The sequence below is a fragment of the Hyla sarda genome, chromosome 5 (assembly GCF_029499605.1).
Source record: "Hyla sarda isolate aHylSar1 chromosome 5, aHylSar1.hap1, whole genome shotgun sequence".
Taxonomy (NCBI): domain Eukaryota; kingdom Metazoa; phylum Chordata; class Amphibia; order Anura; family Hylidae; genus Hyla; species Hyla sarda.
The window spans coordinates 341,247,110-341,262,821 of NC_079193.1; the positions used below are offsets into that span (position 1 = coordinate 341,247,110).

The window sequence follows — 15,712 nt, forward strand, 5'->3', positions numbered from 1 at the left end:
CTTTTAGCATGTCCTGTAATTTGAGAATCTCTTGACATACATGCTAAATGTCTCTACAGGGTACCGGGGGCCCCCATCTGGCTGGTATGTGTTGGTATATCCAAAAAGTGACATTTGGCTTCAGTAAATGGGAATCCATTTTAGTTTCTGATTAAATCCTTTAGTAGGTAGCAATTCTACTAATTAAGTGAAGAAATTGTGGAGTTTTATAATATTTTGGAGGTTTTGAGTCATCGGTCATAGAAGTAACCAGCCATAATTGAGTATATACTAGACATTTATAGAAGTATTTAAGATGAGGTGATGATAGACGTGCACCTGGATCATTTTCTCCTGGACACTCACTGGAGAAAAGAAACTTTACATTTTACTGATTCCTCCATTGGTAAATAAGTGGGACTTGTGAATTGGTTATCTGTCTTTGTATCTTTTGTACACATAAGTCATGAGATAGGCAACATGTACAATGCATGTGTATAAAGAGAAGACCTAGTGTAAGAGCCCACATACAGTATGTGGCCATACTAGGGACCCTTAGGCACAACTCTTCTGCCTACAAGAGGAACCTGAGTCTTCAATAATTTAGCATGTTGAAGGCAGAGTGTGGGCCCATATTAGTGTGGTGAACCAGGAGAGTATCGGTGACTGGGGTGTTGCAGCGTAGTGTAGGGTCTGGTGGTATTAACCCTTGAATGTCGTGACGCCAGGGTGAGGTTTCCTCAATAGTAATGTTCCTACCGCCAACCGTCCCACAAACGGCAGGGAAAAATAACGGAATGTCCACAGCAGATTTCAGAAATAAACTGAAGAAACTTTACTTGCGGAATTTATGACACAGTCTTTAACATAACAGTCTTTTCAAGAGTGAACCGGGATACAGGTTCCTCACAGGTTTGCTGGGACTTGGAAGCAATGAGCTTTTATGCAGGCCACTGTGCTACTAATTTAGAGGATTTGAGCTGGTAGTAGTCACACAGGATTTGATAGATGGAGCTTTGAGTAACTCACGTTTAGTGGATGCAGGTTCTTAGGCTTTGGGCCTAGTTGAATTGAATTGATGCTGATAATCCGGAACTAAGAGAGAGAATCAATTGACTACAGCCCTTTATATAATAAGGGGCTGGACTAAGCTCATTGGTCAGCAAACCTGTAAGTTATGAACCCAGTGAACTCTGGGTACATCACATGACCTCTAAGGTCCTTGAACATTTTATACATCACAAGTGTGCATCATGTGACCACTAAGGTCCTGTACATTTATTTTCTATACATTAAATAAATATAAACACACTTTACATGAGGCAACCAAGGGTAAGCCCTGCAGGAGAGCCCTATATGAATGGAGGGACTCTAGCTGAGGGGACTTTAGACAAGGGACAGGACAAGGTCCTGTACCGGGACACCACATTAGGCTATGGCTATGTGTATATGTCTTAAAGCATTATTATAAAAATAAAAAAAAAAGACATGTTATGAAGACATCAAAAGTTTAACTTGGAATGGGCCTCATTGCTGAGACCTTCACTGATTTCTTGATATAGCTAAGTGAAGCACGCAGCAGTGTTCTTCACTCCCCATCTCAGCGCTCAGTCTGCTACTTTGCAAATGTGGGCTCCATAGACTAAAATAGAGACCATCTCTTGTAAAGTGTGCCGAGCTGGGGAGTGTAGCAGCCACACACCTCACCCAGCTATATCTAATGATCATAACATATCAATATAACACATCAAAAGTTTTCTTCCAATAACAGTAATGCTTTATCCACTGTCCAGCTGAGCGAGGCCTATAGAGTATTCTAACCCTAGGCTGGTTGTTACTTAAAATTCTACCAAACTCTTTTTGTAAGACTTTGTTGTGTCCCCTCAAAGATGCACTAGAATAAAGATTCTAGCTATAGGAAGAGCTATATAGTTTTCTAAACAGCACCATATATTTACTATACTTTACTGATATATACTGGTAATATACAGTAGGTGGGACTTGTGACTATGTTTACTCTACTGATAGATGATGTCAAGGAAAAAGAAGGATTTGCCATGTTGAATTTCAATACCTGCCTTTGTTCTCCTTGGAAATAAGCTTAAAAGGGTTATCCAGGTAAAAACAGATTTGTAAGTGACTTCTTTTAAAAAATCTTAATCCTTTCAATAATTATTAGCTGCTGAAGTTGAGCTGTTGCTTTCTTTCTGGTAACAGTGCTCTCTACGGACATCTCTGCTTGTCTCGGGAACTGCACAGATTAGTAGAGGTTTGCTATGGGGATTTGCTTCTAAACTGGACGGTTCCCGTCCCGAGACAGGTGTTATCAGAGAGCACTTAGACAGAAAAGAACAACTCAACTTCAGCAGCTCATAAATACTGAAAGGATTAAGATTTTTTCATAGAAGTAATTTACAAATCTGTTTAACTTTCTGGATCCAGTTGATATATAAAAAAAAGTTTTTTCCTGGATAACCCATTTAATCTACACCTAAATACGCAAGTGTGAACATGCCCTAAAGGTAGGGTATTTTGCTGTATATTTTCTGCAGATGATTTTGCTACCTATTCACTTTAATGGGAAGAAAAATATGCAGCAGCAAATATACATCAAAATACAGCATGTGTGACCCTACCCTAAGGTTATGTTCACACGGGCAGATCCACAGAGTATTTCACGCTTTAGATCCACTGCCGAAGGATCACTACAGGTTGCCTGCCCGGAGCGGCAATACACCACTACAAGAATGCGCACTGCGATGCGCGAGTGCAGTAAACTCGCACATCATGGCTGCTCTTGGCCTAGCTAGGGGAGCAGCCGTGATGAGTGCGAGTAGACCGTGCATGTGCGGCGACTCACACATCGCAGCAGTGTGTCAGTTCGTAGCGGCATAGTGCTGCTCCAAGCAGGCACATCTAAAGGCACCCTGTAGGGGTCCTTCGGTGGCAGATCCGCAACGTAAAATACGCTGTGGATCCTCTTGTCTGAACGTACCCTAAAGAGGTATTCGGAGTTGGAACTCTTATTCCCTGTGCACATTATAATATATACATATAAATAAATAAATATATATATATATAGAGAGAGAGAGAGAGAGAGAGAGAGAGAGAGAGAGAGAGAGAGAGAGAGAGAGAGAGAGAGAGAGAGAGAGAGAGAGAGAGCCTTATGTCAAGAATCATGTCTTTTTGGTTGCTTCATCGTCACTTGAATTATCCCGAACACGTATGAACTAGTTATGGAGCTGTAGTGGGTGCACGTGTTACCACCTAACTTAATCCATTACAGGCACCTGCTTCATGATTAAGTAAAATACAAAAATTTCCAATCGAAACAAGGAAATTGGCGTAGTAATACAAATAGGTACCACTGAGGGGAGGTGAGTAGAAAACAAAAGGGAGGGTCTGGATGATGATGATGAAGGCCGCAGTGGTCTTCAACCTGCGGACCTCCAGAGGTTTCAAAACTACAACTCCCAGCATGCCCGGACAGCCGATGGCTGTCCGGGCATGCTGGGAGTTGTAGTTTTGCAACATCTGGAGGTCCGCAGGTTGAAGACCACTGATGAAGGGATTGACAGGCGGTGATGATGAAGGGGGGGGGGGGATGATGACGGGGGTCTGGATGATGACGGGGAGATGATGATGGGGGTCTGGATGATGACAGGGAGATGATGACGGGGGTCTGGATGATGACGGGGTGATGATGACGGGGGTCTGGATGATGACAGGGAGATGATGACGGGGGTCTGGATGATGACGGGATGATGATGACGGGGGTCTGGATGATGACAGGGGGATGATGACGGGGGTCTGGATGATGACAGGGAGATGATGACGGGGGTCTGGATGATGACGGGGTGATGATGACGGGGGTCTGGATGATGACAGGGAGATGATGACGGGGGTCTGGATGATGACGGGGTAATGATGACGGGGGTCTGGATGATGACAGGGGGATGATGACGGGGGTCTGGATGATGACAGGGGGATGATGATGGGGGTCTGGATGATGACGGGGTGATGATGACGGGGGTCTGGATGATGACAGGGAGATGATGACGGGGGTCTGGATGATGACGGGGTAATGATGACGGGGGTCTGGATGATGACAGGGGGATGATGATGGGGGTCTGGATGATGACAGGGGGATGATGACGGGGGTCTGGATGATGACAGGGGGATGATGATGGGGGTCTGGATGATGACGGGGATGATGACGGGGATCTGGATGATGACAGGGAGATGATGACGGGGGTCTGGATGATGACAGGGATATGGATGATGACCAGGGGGATGATGTATTTCCCACCCTAGATTTATAGTCGAGTCAATAACTTTTCCTGGGTTTTTGGGGTGAAATTAGGGGCCTCGGCTTATATTCGGGTCGGCTTATACTCGAGTATATACGGTAATAAAAAAAAATAGGTAATAAAATAGAAACTTGCAGATGAAAAGCCCTTTAGACTGCAAACTATAAAAGTTGATGCAGAAAGTAGTTTTTTTTTAATTCTAAATATCGCCTCTTTTTGATCTAGGGAAAATATGTGTAGGATTTTGTAAACAAGCTGATAATGAAGTAACCATGTTAAGGTGGGGTACTTGGAGACAGATAAAAGTAATTACCATTCAGTTTATTAAGCTTTTTTTTTTCTAGATGCGATATTATTTTACCCAGAAAGTGCCTCTGAAATTGCCGACTTGAAAGCACGGCTTTGCAGATAGCTCGCTTGAAATGAGTCGCAGTGTTTTTAAAAGGGGGTGGGCTGTTTACAATTTTTTTTTTTTTTTTTTTTTTTTTTGCCGCCACAGTATTTATGATAAGTGGGGTGTGGATGGAATGTGATTAAGATATAATAAGCTGTGGAAAAAAAAAAAAAAAACTAGTTAAATATTCATATATGCCACATTACAACAAGAAAGTACTGTAATGTACCGAAATCAGCAATTGAACAGCTGCGTTTTAAAGGACAGTACTTTGAATGTCATTTGACGATTTGCTTTCAATTAGAAGTAATTTACAGAAAGATGCCCACAAGCTAATCTTTACAGGATAATTAAGTTCCATTTTCTTTACTTTTAATTAAAAAGCAGAAAAGATTTAGCTGATCCATAAAAAAAAAATTCTTCTGTTTAAACATTCATCAGACTTCACACTCATTTTTGGGGTATTTGTTGTAGCTGTAGCAGATGTTATCAAACCTGAAGGCTGTTCCGTGGTTGAAGCCTACATGTGTGAGAAAAAGGAGAGCACATTGGTGTCGAAAGGGACAAATTACAACTTGCTGATAAGTTCATATTCTCTGTTTCCAAAATATCATTTCGGGAGTGGACTCCACCCTGTGGTGGTTCTCGTGTCGATGATTCAGAAATACGGTATTATTAAAAGGGGTATTCCAGGAAAAAACTTTTTTATATATATATATATCAACTGGCTCCAGAAAGTTAAACAGATTTGTAAATTACTTCTATTAAAAAATCTTAATCCTTTCAGTACTTATGAGCTTCTGAAGTTAAGTTTGTTCTTTTCTGTGCTCTCTGATGACACCTGTCTCGGGAAACACCCAGTTTAGAAGCAAATCCCCAGAGAAAACCTCTTCTAAACTGGGCGTTTCCCGAGACAGGTGTCATCAGAGAGGACTTAGACAGAAAAAAACAACCTTAACTTCAGAAGCTCATAAATACTGAAAGGATTAAGATTTTTTAATAGAAGTAATTTACAAATCTGTTTAACTTTCTGGAGCCAGTTGATATATATATATATATAAGTTTTTTCCTGGAATACCACTTTTAGATTATTCATGAGTTCACAGTATGCTGGTAACAGGCATTTCAGGGAACCATGAAGTCGTAGCAAAACTTCGGGAAAGAATGATTAGCTTTATGATTACCTTTGTGAGTTGTAGGTCCTCGGGGGCAGGGTCATCTATCCCTCTATATGAGTCTGTTATTTACTCTGTAATTCGATATAGAAACGGGGGCTCAACCATATATTAAAATATAGAGTCGGAATTAAATTCTAGTAGAATCAATAAACAAAATCAGTATGCATGAAATTGTCCTATTCTGACCCCTATAACTTTTCCATTTTTCCGTATGTTGGGCTTTATTAGGACTCATTCTTTTCTGCCGTGATCTGTAGTTTTTATTGGTAATATTTTTGTTTTGATTGGACTTTTTGATCACTTTTTATTAATTTTTTTTCTGATATATGATGTTACCAAAAATCAGCATTTTTGGCGTTAATAAACATTGTATTTTAATAGTTTTAATAGTAGTAGTTTTAATAGTTTATTTTATTTTTTTAGGAGGGGGCAAGAATAAATGGGAAAAAAGGTGATTATTATTTTTTTAAAGTAAGGGGCATTTATTAAAGGGGTACTCCGGTGAAAAACTTTTTTTTTTAATTAATTTTTTTTTTTTATCAACTGGTGCCAGAAAGTTAAACAGATTTTAAATTACCTCCATTAAAAAATCTTAATCCTACCAGTACTTATTAGATGATAAATACTACAAAAGAAATTATTTACTTTTTGGATCACAGAGCTCTCTGCTGACATCACGAGCACAGTGCTCTCTGCTGACATATCTGTCCATTTTAAGAACTGTCCAGAGTAGGAGAAAATCCCCATAGCAAACATATGCTGCTCTGGACAGTTCCTAAAATGGACAGAGATGGCAGCAGAGAGCACTGTGGTCATGATGTCAGCAGAGAGTACTGTGTTCCAAAAAGAAAATAATTTCCTCTGTAGTATTCAGCGGCTAATAAATACTGGAAGGATTAAGATTTTGTTTAACAGAAGTGATTTACAGATCTGTTTAACTTTCTGGCACCAGTTGATTTAAAAAAAAAAAAAAAGATTTCCACCGGAGTACCCCTTTAAGTTTTAGAAAGTAAGTCAGGCTGCATCAGTGAATCACCAATCCTGTGTCCGGAGGCAGGTAAGTGGACATTCTGAAACCATTCTAACTTGTTGGGCCCCTGCAGTCAAGTTACAGGGGGTCTAATGAGCCTCCTGAGCTAACCGGCATGTATGATTTAATGCTTTAGATGCCGTGATCAGCATTGATCACAGCAACTAAAGGGTTAATGACATGGAGCAGCATTAACGGTGTGAGTATCCAGCTACTTATAGTTGCCAACACACACTGATATGAAGTGAGCGCAGCTCCTGCGCTCGATTCAAAGTCACTTAACGCCCTGAGGCGTACATCTACGCCTTGATGTCCTTAACAGGTTAATAGATGAATATCTGCTTGGGTATAGGGAGAGATCTATCAATCAAGGTTGATGTAGTAGGGAAAAGCCACCGGAAACATGCATGAAAATTATGATAGGTACCCCTTTTATGTGAATGTGCGGTGCACACGTGAGGGAGGCCATTGGTGCTTACTTCAGCTGCAAGGAAGGAGGTGGGTAAAGAAATCCCGGCACTCACAAAAGATGCTAAATCACCTTGGGTGTTTATTCACACATAAAGAAAAGGTGTTGCGACTGCGAGTCGCAACACCTTTTCTTTATGTGTGAATAAACACCCAAGGTGATTTAGCTTCATTTGTGAGTGCCGGGATTTCTTTACCCACCTTGCTGATTACCTGTCCGTGGGCACCACGCCACCATAACGAGTGCCGACTCCCTGCTACCTCTTCTGCAAGGAAGGAGGTGACCACAAGAGAATGATCCCTTTGATGTTGATATTCTACAAGCAAATATTCTCGAAAATATGTTGCAATGTTTAAACCAAACAAACAGTATGGTAACTACTATACACAAGTGGTGTGAGATATATTACATTACAGCTGGTGTTTTTATAGGTGCTAAATGATAATGTATGCACAGGCTTCTATCCGCTAATGATAAGAAATTAGAGCTCCTCACATCACCACAGGTGGACCCCCGGCGTGCATCATTCAGCTCAAAATTAGTTTTCTGTTAGAAACTAAGGCTACGAGCACATCAGAGCCCCGCCATATAGTTCATTCATAAACAAAACATACTGAGCTGCATGGCCCGCTGCACATCGGACACCATCGGACCCCATTGACTTTTTTAAGGGGGGTCTGTGGGGCTTTCCATCTGTAGTCTATTTATTTGCATGATTTGAGTGGAAAAAATATATTTTATATATATATATATATATATATATGTATATATTAATTTATACATTTTTATGATAATAAATCCACATTTCTTTCATTTATTTATATGCGTGAATATTTATGAACTATTATCTATTATTTATTTATTTTTTAGATAATTTTGAGGAATGTTGCTGTTATTTCGTATGTTATTTTATTTATGGTGTATTGGGTATTGCCACCATACAATTAACATTGATTCCTCCATCCATGAGGTTTTTGTTGTAAGCTACACAAATATTTTGTGTTTATTAATAGAGATGCATTAATAAAACTTTCAGGCCCAGGGAGTTTGGACCCTAGAAATGTCTCAGTTTAGGTGATTTTTAGTAATTATGTGTAAATTGCATCATTCAAATGCATATCAATATATATATATATATGTATGTATATATATATATATATATATATATATATATATATATATATATATATATGTATATATATATAAAATTCTATGTGTGTGTGTGTATGTACGGGAAATGTATGTTCTGGCATAACTTCCGTACGGCTGGAGATATTTTAATAATTCCTGGTACACATATTACTTATATGTTAAATAAAAATATATGATAGTTAAATTAACCCTTACCTACACCCTTATATAAAAGATGGGTTTTTGTCTCAAGCCCCAAGTCCCATGCAAGTCACACCCCATCTCACAAATACACACCCACTGTTTAAGCCCCACCCCTTTTAGTCTCTACCTTTTTTTGTGGCTTGCAAATCACGCCCAGTGCCACAAAGCCACATCCACTTCTATTTTCAGCTTACAATATCTGAATAACAAATCAGTCCCACCTGAGGACAGGATATGAGGATGGGACATAAGGATGGGATATGAGGACAGCAGATGAGGACGGGATTTGAGGAAGGGATATGAGGTCTGGATATGAGGTCGGAATATGAGGTCAGGATATGAGGTCAGGATATGAGGTCGGGATATGAGGACGAGATATGAGGACGGGATATGAGAACAGCATATGAGGTCGGGATATGAGGACGGGATATGAGGACGGGATATGAGGTTGGGATATGAGGACGGGATATGAGGACAGCATATGAGGTCGGGATATAGGCATGGGATATGAGGTCGAAATATGGGGACGGGATATGGGGAGGGGATATGGGGTTAGAATATGACAACAATATATGAGGATGGGATATGAAGTCAAAAGTTTCCTCCTTTATTGATTTTCCTCCCCAACAAGGACTAGGAAGGAAAAACCGGGCAACGCCGGGTACTCAGCTAGTAAATACATAAAAAATGATAGCATAATGAACCATAAGTGGCCTCTTTTGTCTATGAGGTCCATTAAGTTTGCAGGTATGAAGTGGTGTTTCTAGGCCAAATGGGCAGTTACTATCTCTGCATCCTCTAGGCCAGTGTTTCCCAACCAGTGCTGCCTCCAGCTGTTGCAAAACTACAATTCCAATCATGCCCAGACAGCCAGGAACCTTTAAATTTACTCAGGATAACTTATTAGACTCATAAGCGGGTTGAAGTCAGTTCACACAAGCAGTTTTAATGCATTTTTTTTTTGTAAAATATTGCCATGAGATGAAAGTAATTTGACCTATAATCACAATGGAGGTGTTTTATTAAGATTTGAAGTCTTTAGGCTGTGTTCGCTCATTGAATATTTATTGGATTGTTCACACTTTTTTACTTCTTTATGGCTATTTCTGCAGCAGTTTTTCAAAATTGTGGAAAAGTATGACACATTTTTACTATGATTTGCACAATTGCAAAAAAAAAGCACAATTTTTTTCGTGTTTTCTGGAAAATCACTCAAAAGAAGAAATAAATGCAATGTGTGAACACAGCCATGGGAAAGGTGTATATATATCTGCAATACATTCTGAGATCATAGCGATAGCAGCAGCAGTATACAGATAGAGCAGACAGATCTCAGCTTTGCTATTCCAGACTTAGAATCTGCAGTTTACTTTTTGATGTATAAGGGAAATAAGTTAAAGTGGCTAAAGGCAGTGAATGAGGTGGTGGAATTCCCTGGACCTTAACATAAATTAGGATTTAATTACCCATTTTACATGCATGACAACATTTCCGGCTCTGGGTTACCATCTGTTCAAATCCCCTGTTTACTTCTGTTGATCCTTTTTAGTAGTAACTGACCCAGTTCAAAATGTAAAACTGCAGTCTGTATGGTTTGCATGTATATATATATATATATATATATATATATATATATATGTATATATGTATATATGGATTTTGTGAGACCCAGTAATCAATTACCTTATGAGTCAGCATTTTCTTCTTTTTCTACAAACTGCGCCCTGCTGTCACATATCTTTATCTGGTATACAGCTTAGCTCTGTTAAAGGGGTATTCCAGGAAAAAAACTTTTTTTTTGTATATCAACTGGCTCCAGAAAGTTAAACAGATTTGTAAATTACTTCTTTTTAAAAATCTTAATCCTTTCAGTACTTATGAGCTTCTGAAGTTAAGGTTGTTCTTTTATGTCTAAGTCCTCTCTGATGACACCTGTCTCGGGAACCGCCCAGTTTAGAAGCAAATCCCCCAGAGTAAACCTCTTCTAAACTGGGCGTTTCCCGAGACACGTGTCATCAGAGAGCACTTAGACATAAAAGAACAACCTTAACTTCAGAAGCTCATAAGTACTGAAAGGATTAAGATTTTTTAATAGAAGTAATTTACAAATCTGTTTAACTTTCTGGAGCCAGTTGATATATATAAAAAAAAGTTTTTCCTGGATAACCCCTTTAACTAAATTGAGGCTATCCTGCAATACCAGACATAGCCTATGCTCGAGTGGCGTTGTTTCAGGAAAAAAAAAAAAAAAAAAGCTGAGATTTTTATTCATTTAAATGTATGTATGTTACCTCAGTGATAAGTTGTGATATCGCATTACACTTTACTGTTATTTCAAAGTGCCATAAATGCTGGGGTTAAAATCAGAGCAGAGTTCTTGTCATTAGAATAGTTTCAGACATAATAGTATTTGTCTGTCCACAACATCCAGCCCGACCTGAAAGCATCAAAGATTGTTATGTTAGATTACTATAATAGATCTCTTTAAAGGGGTACTCTGGTGCTAAGACATCTTATCGCCTATCCAAAGGATTGGGGATAAGATGCCTGATCGCGGGAGTCCCGCCGCTGGGGACCCCCGTGATCTTTCACGCAGCATCCCGTTACCATCAGCCCCCGAAGCATGTTCGTTCCTGGAGTGTGATGACTGCCGATCATGGGGCCGGAGTATTGTGAAGTCACGGCTCTGCCCCATGTGACATCACGGCTCCGCCCACGTGGGACGTCACGCTCCACCCCCTCAATGTAAGCCTATGGGAGGGGCCGTGACAGCTGTCACGCTCCCTCCCATAGGCTTGCATTGAGGGGGAGGAGCATGACGTCACACGGGGCGGAGCCATGATCTCACAATACTCTGGCCCTGTGATCGGCAATCATCAGACCCGGAGAAAACATGCTCCGGGGGCTTATGGTGACGGGATGCTGCGGGAAAGATCACAGGAATCCCCAGCGGCGGGACCCCCGCGATCAGGCATCTTATCCCCTATCCTTTCTATAGGGGATAAGATGTCTTAGCGCCGGAGTACCCCTTCAATAGCTTGATCACTGTAATATCTTGCTGTAATGGATTGAAAATAGTCCGCTATAATAATAGATTGATAATAGATTACAAAATTAGATCACTATATTGAGATTGCTACTATAGATTGATATTAGACCGTTATAATAAATCGTTACGGTAAATGAAATCGCTATAATAAATTGATAATAGACCGCTATAATAGATTACTATAATAGCTTGCTATAATAGATTAATAATAGGTTGCTAGAACAGATTGTTAATAGATCAATATAATAGATTCATAATAGATCGCTATGATTTTTCATGTGATCCATAGTTGGGCCAGAACTTACATTCATAATACAGAAGCTAAAAAGCGTCAGTATTACGCTCATCTGTATCTAGTCAGAACTTTGGGAAGAGTACTGTATGAGATAGTGAAAGGGATTCAGATTGGATTGGTGCATTGAGTTTTTGATCCAGTTTTTTTTTTTGAGCCAAAGCAAGAAATGTATTCAAAAGGAAAAGGAAATATAAAGGAAATACTTATAGTCCTCTATATTATAAGTTCTATAGTAAAAAAAAACTGCATGAAAAACAACCCACGTGAAAAAAGCCTGAAAAAAATCCATGACTGTAGCATACTGCATTTTGGAAAAAAAACAAAAAAAAAAAAAACAACACAATTTATCAATTTTGCCTGTTGTCAGTTTCTTTTTACCCTTTTTTTTCACTTTGGTTTTCGTGGACCTGCACCAAATTTATCATTTGGCGCAAGTGGTTAGTAATTTTGGCGCAAATGTTGAAATCATCCGTTCACAGCGCTTTTTACACAGAACTTACCCCCACAGAGGACGCGTATTTTACCCTGTAGAGCAGCCATTTCGGAGTCCCTATTGCAGTCTATCAGCGAGCGACATGAGTTATTTTCTTTTGTGGGGTTTATAGTCACCATGTGAAATGGATTTTATTTTTAGCTTGAGTATTTTAGTTTTTTTTGTTACTTTAATGCAGTGGTCTCCAACCTGCGGACCTCCAGATGTTGCAAAACTACAATTCCCAGCATGCCCGGACAGCCGTTGGCTGTCCGGGCATGCTGGGAGTTGTAGTTTTGCAACATCTGGAGGTCCGCAGGTTGGAGACCACTGCTTTAGTGCTTACCTTTCCTGACCCTGTGCAGCCATGTCCAATGCCGGCTCAACAGAGGGTGAAGGTTCCTCAGGGACAACTATGTCGCAGGATAGTATTGTGCAGCCCCGGAGGCGTCGCTGCTTTCACCCAAAAAATGTTTAAATGTACTTTGACGCCTTTACATTTTCTGACATTGCTAAGTGTGTTTTCCATGTGCAAAATTTCTCGGCCCCAAAAAAAAAAAACGGGATTTGCGCCAAACATCGATTGGCGCAAATGATGAATTACTGACTAAAGTTAAAATCACACACAGGACGGTGTGATTTTGAGAAAGTTGTAAAAATGACAGTGGAGAAGATGCGCCAAACTTTGGCGTAAAAAAGACACTGCGCCAAAGTATTACGTTAAAAAAAAACCCACAGAAATCCTTTGATAAATACCCCCCAATAACACCACAAAGCAGCAGACTTTACATGTAGTGCATTATTCACTGCAGACTGTATTGTAACATCTGGCTGCAGCTTTTTGACCCACAATGCACACAAGAATGTCATAAAGAAAATGTTTTTCAGCAAAACGCTGTAGGAGAAATCAGCCTTAGAGAAGTGATGGAGTGGAGGTACCTAGGAGGGTTGGATGGTAACAGCAGGATCCTTAATAGAGCAGATCCACGGAGGGGGCGTCATGCGACTCCGGGGCTTAGAGCCTGTGCTGTGGAGTTTACCGCTGCATGAAACTCTCTAAGTGAAATTGCCTTCACCACATTGTCCGGGATCCTACAGATTATCAGACTATACAGCGAAGAACCTCTCTCTATGTCATCACAATAAACTCTCATAAAAACATTGTGTCGGTGCATGGCACGGTGATAGGGGACGTTACTCTACCGTAGTTAGTCATTAGATGAATTCAATCTCTCATGTATACAAATAAAATATAATGGCAGAAGCTCCAATGAGGCAGTAAGATCTGCATTCCTTGAAATCAATCGCTTGTATTACAATTCAGTTTACACTCGGCTTTATTGATGTTTTCTGGGAGTCGGCGTCCGCAGCTTCATAGACAGCAGGGAATGCTTAATGCTTAATATTGGAGGTATCCTTCTGGCAAACACATTTTTGCTTAAAGGGCCCATTGACAGCATTTATCAACTGTCTACAGAATAGGTGGAAATTGTATGATGGCTGGGGATCCGACTGTCGTGACCACTACCGACTAAGGGGGAGATTTATCAAAACCTGTCCAGAGGAAAAGTTGCCCAGTTGCCCATAGCAACCAATCAGATCACTTCTTTCATTTTGCAGAGGCCTTGTTAAAAATGAAAGAAGCGATCTGATAGGTTGGTATAGGCAACTGGGCAACTTTTCCTCTGGACAGGTTTTGATAAATCTCCCCCTAAGAGAATGATGCCGTCTGAGCAGTGGTATATTTAGGCGTTGTGCTGCACTATATCTGACATATAACTCATGCACCCCATAATCTAAATTTTCCTCCTTATCTAAAACACACCTTTTCTGTTTAGGGTCAACCCCTTTCTCTGTAAGCTCTTTTGATCCGACCTTGGGGAGGGGGGCTGTTTAGTCCAGGGGTGCCACTGTGCAATGGAAAGCTGCCTCATGTATATGGCAGCCACCCTAGTAAAAAAAAAAAAAAAAAAAAAAAAAAAAAATTTAATATATATATATATATATATATATATTAATAATAATAATCCTGTCCCTAGCTGCCACCCCCTGATAAAGTGATAAAGTGCCGCCCTAGGCGTGGGCTATGTTTGCCTAGTTAAAAATACAGGGTTGTCCCTGAGTACCCCTGTAATAGGGAGCAGTAGTGTGCTTGTGTGACCACCTCTCTATTCATTGCTATGAAGAAGATTGCGCTTGGCTATTACTGTCAGTCCCATAGAAGTGAATTGAGTGGTGACAGCTCCATTGTTCTATTCTCAAGGGGTACCTAGGAGACCACAATTCTTTTGACCGGTAGGTGGCCTGACAATCGGACACCCAGCCCTCATACAATTGTAAATGCTGTTAGTTGGTCAATGCTGTTAAAGTTAATGTCCTTCTTGTATAAATATACAGTATCAGGGGACAGAACAGAGATCTCTCCCATGATCTATTTATTCCCAGGACTGTATCTATAACAAGGGGGCATCCTCTACGTCTAGAGGAAAGAAGGTTTCTAGACCAGCACAGACGGGGTTCTTTACTGTAAGAGCAGTGAGACTGTGGAATTCTCTGCCTGAGGAGGTGGTCATGGGGAACTCTGTAAGAGAGTTCAAAAGGGGTCTGGATGCATTCTTGGAGAAAAATAGCATAACTGGTTATGTATATTGGATTTATAGGGACAGAACGTTGATCCAGGGATTTATTCTGATGCCATATTTGGAGAAGGAATTTTTACCTCGAGTATGAGGGTTTTTTGCCTTCCTCTGGATCAACTCAGTAGGAACTCATTATGGATATAGGTTGAACTAGATGGACTCTGGTCTTTTTTTTAACCTTATGAACTATGTAACTATGCCATGTCAATTATGGTCAACTTAGGCTGCATTCACATCACGCTTAGTGCCTCCGATGGACAGGCATGGGGCAGACACAGGCGTATTCACTCCTATGGCCAGCCCGGACTTAAGAGTCGGATGCACTTGGAAAATGACCTGATCGCAATCATTAGCTGACTACAATCAAGTCCGTGCCAACCATAGGAGTGAATGTGTCCAATCCTGACCATGTCTGTCTGTGCTCAGATACGATTGCAGGTGATTTGAGCTTTAGAAATCATATCTGTGCATGTGAATGCTGCTTCAGTTCTGTTTTTCTTATACAGAGTTGCAAATCCACTGCACAGACATAAAGTTAAAGGAATTTTTCAAGTCCTTGGCT

General features: G+C 40.3%; 1 protein-coding gene and 1 long non-coding RNA gene across 6 annotated transcripts in view; one reads left to right on the plus strand and one right to left on the minus strand.

Moving 5' to 3' along the window:
* Positions 1-15,712, plus strand: part of ZFPM2 (zinc finger protein, FOG family member 2) — a 451,186-nt gene that overhangs the window by 49,177 nt on the left and 386,297 nt on the right. The window lies entirely within an intron of this gene.
* Positions 1-15,712, minus strand: part of LOC130274339 (uncharacterized) — a 79,806-nt gene that overhangs the window by 46,023 nt on the left and 18,071 nt on the right. The window contains exons 3-5 of one of the 2 annotated variants that reach the window (XR_008844330.1): positions 10,987-11,132; positions 5,868-5,932; positions 4,918-5,203 (exon numbers count right to left, since the gene is read on the minus strand). The exons of the other annotated variant lie outside the window; for it this stretch is intronic. This is a non-coding gene — a long non-coding RNA (uncharacterized LOC130274339). Of the gene's footprint in view, positions 1-4,917; positions 5,204-5,867; positions 5,933-10,986; positions 11,133-15,712 lie in introns of those variants that run through there. 2 annotated transcript variants of the gene reach the window in all.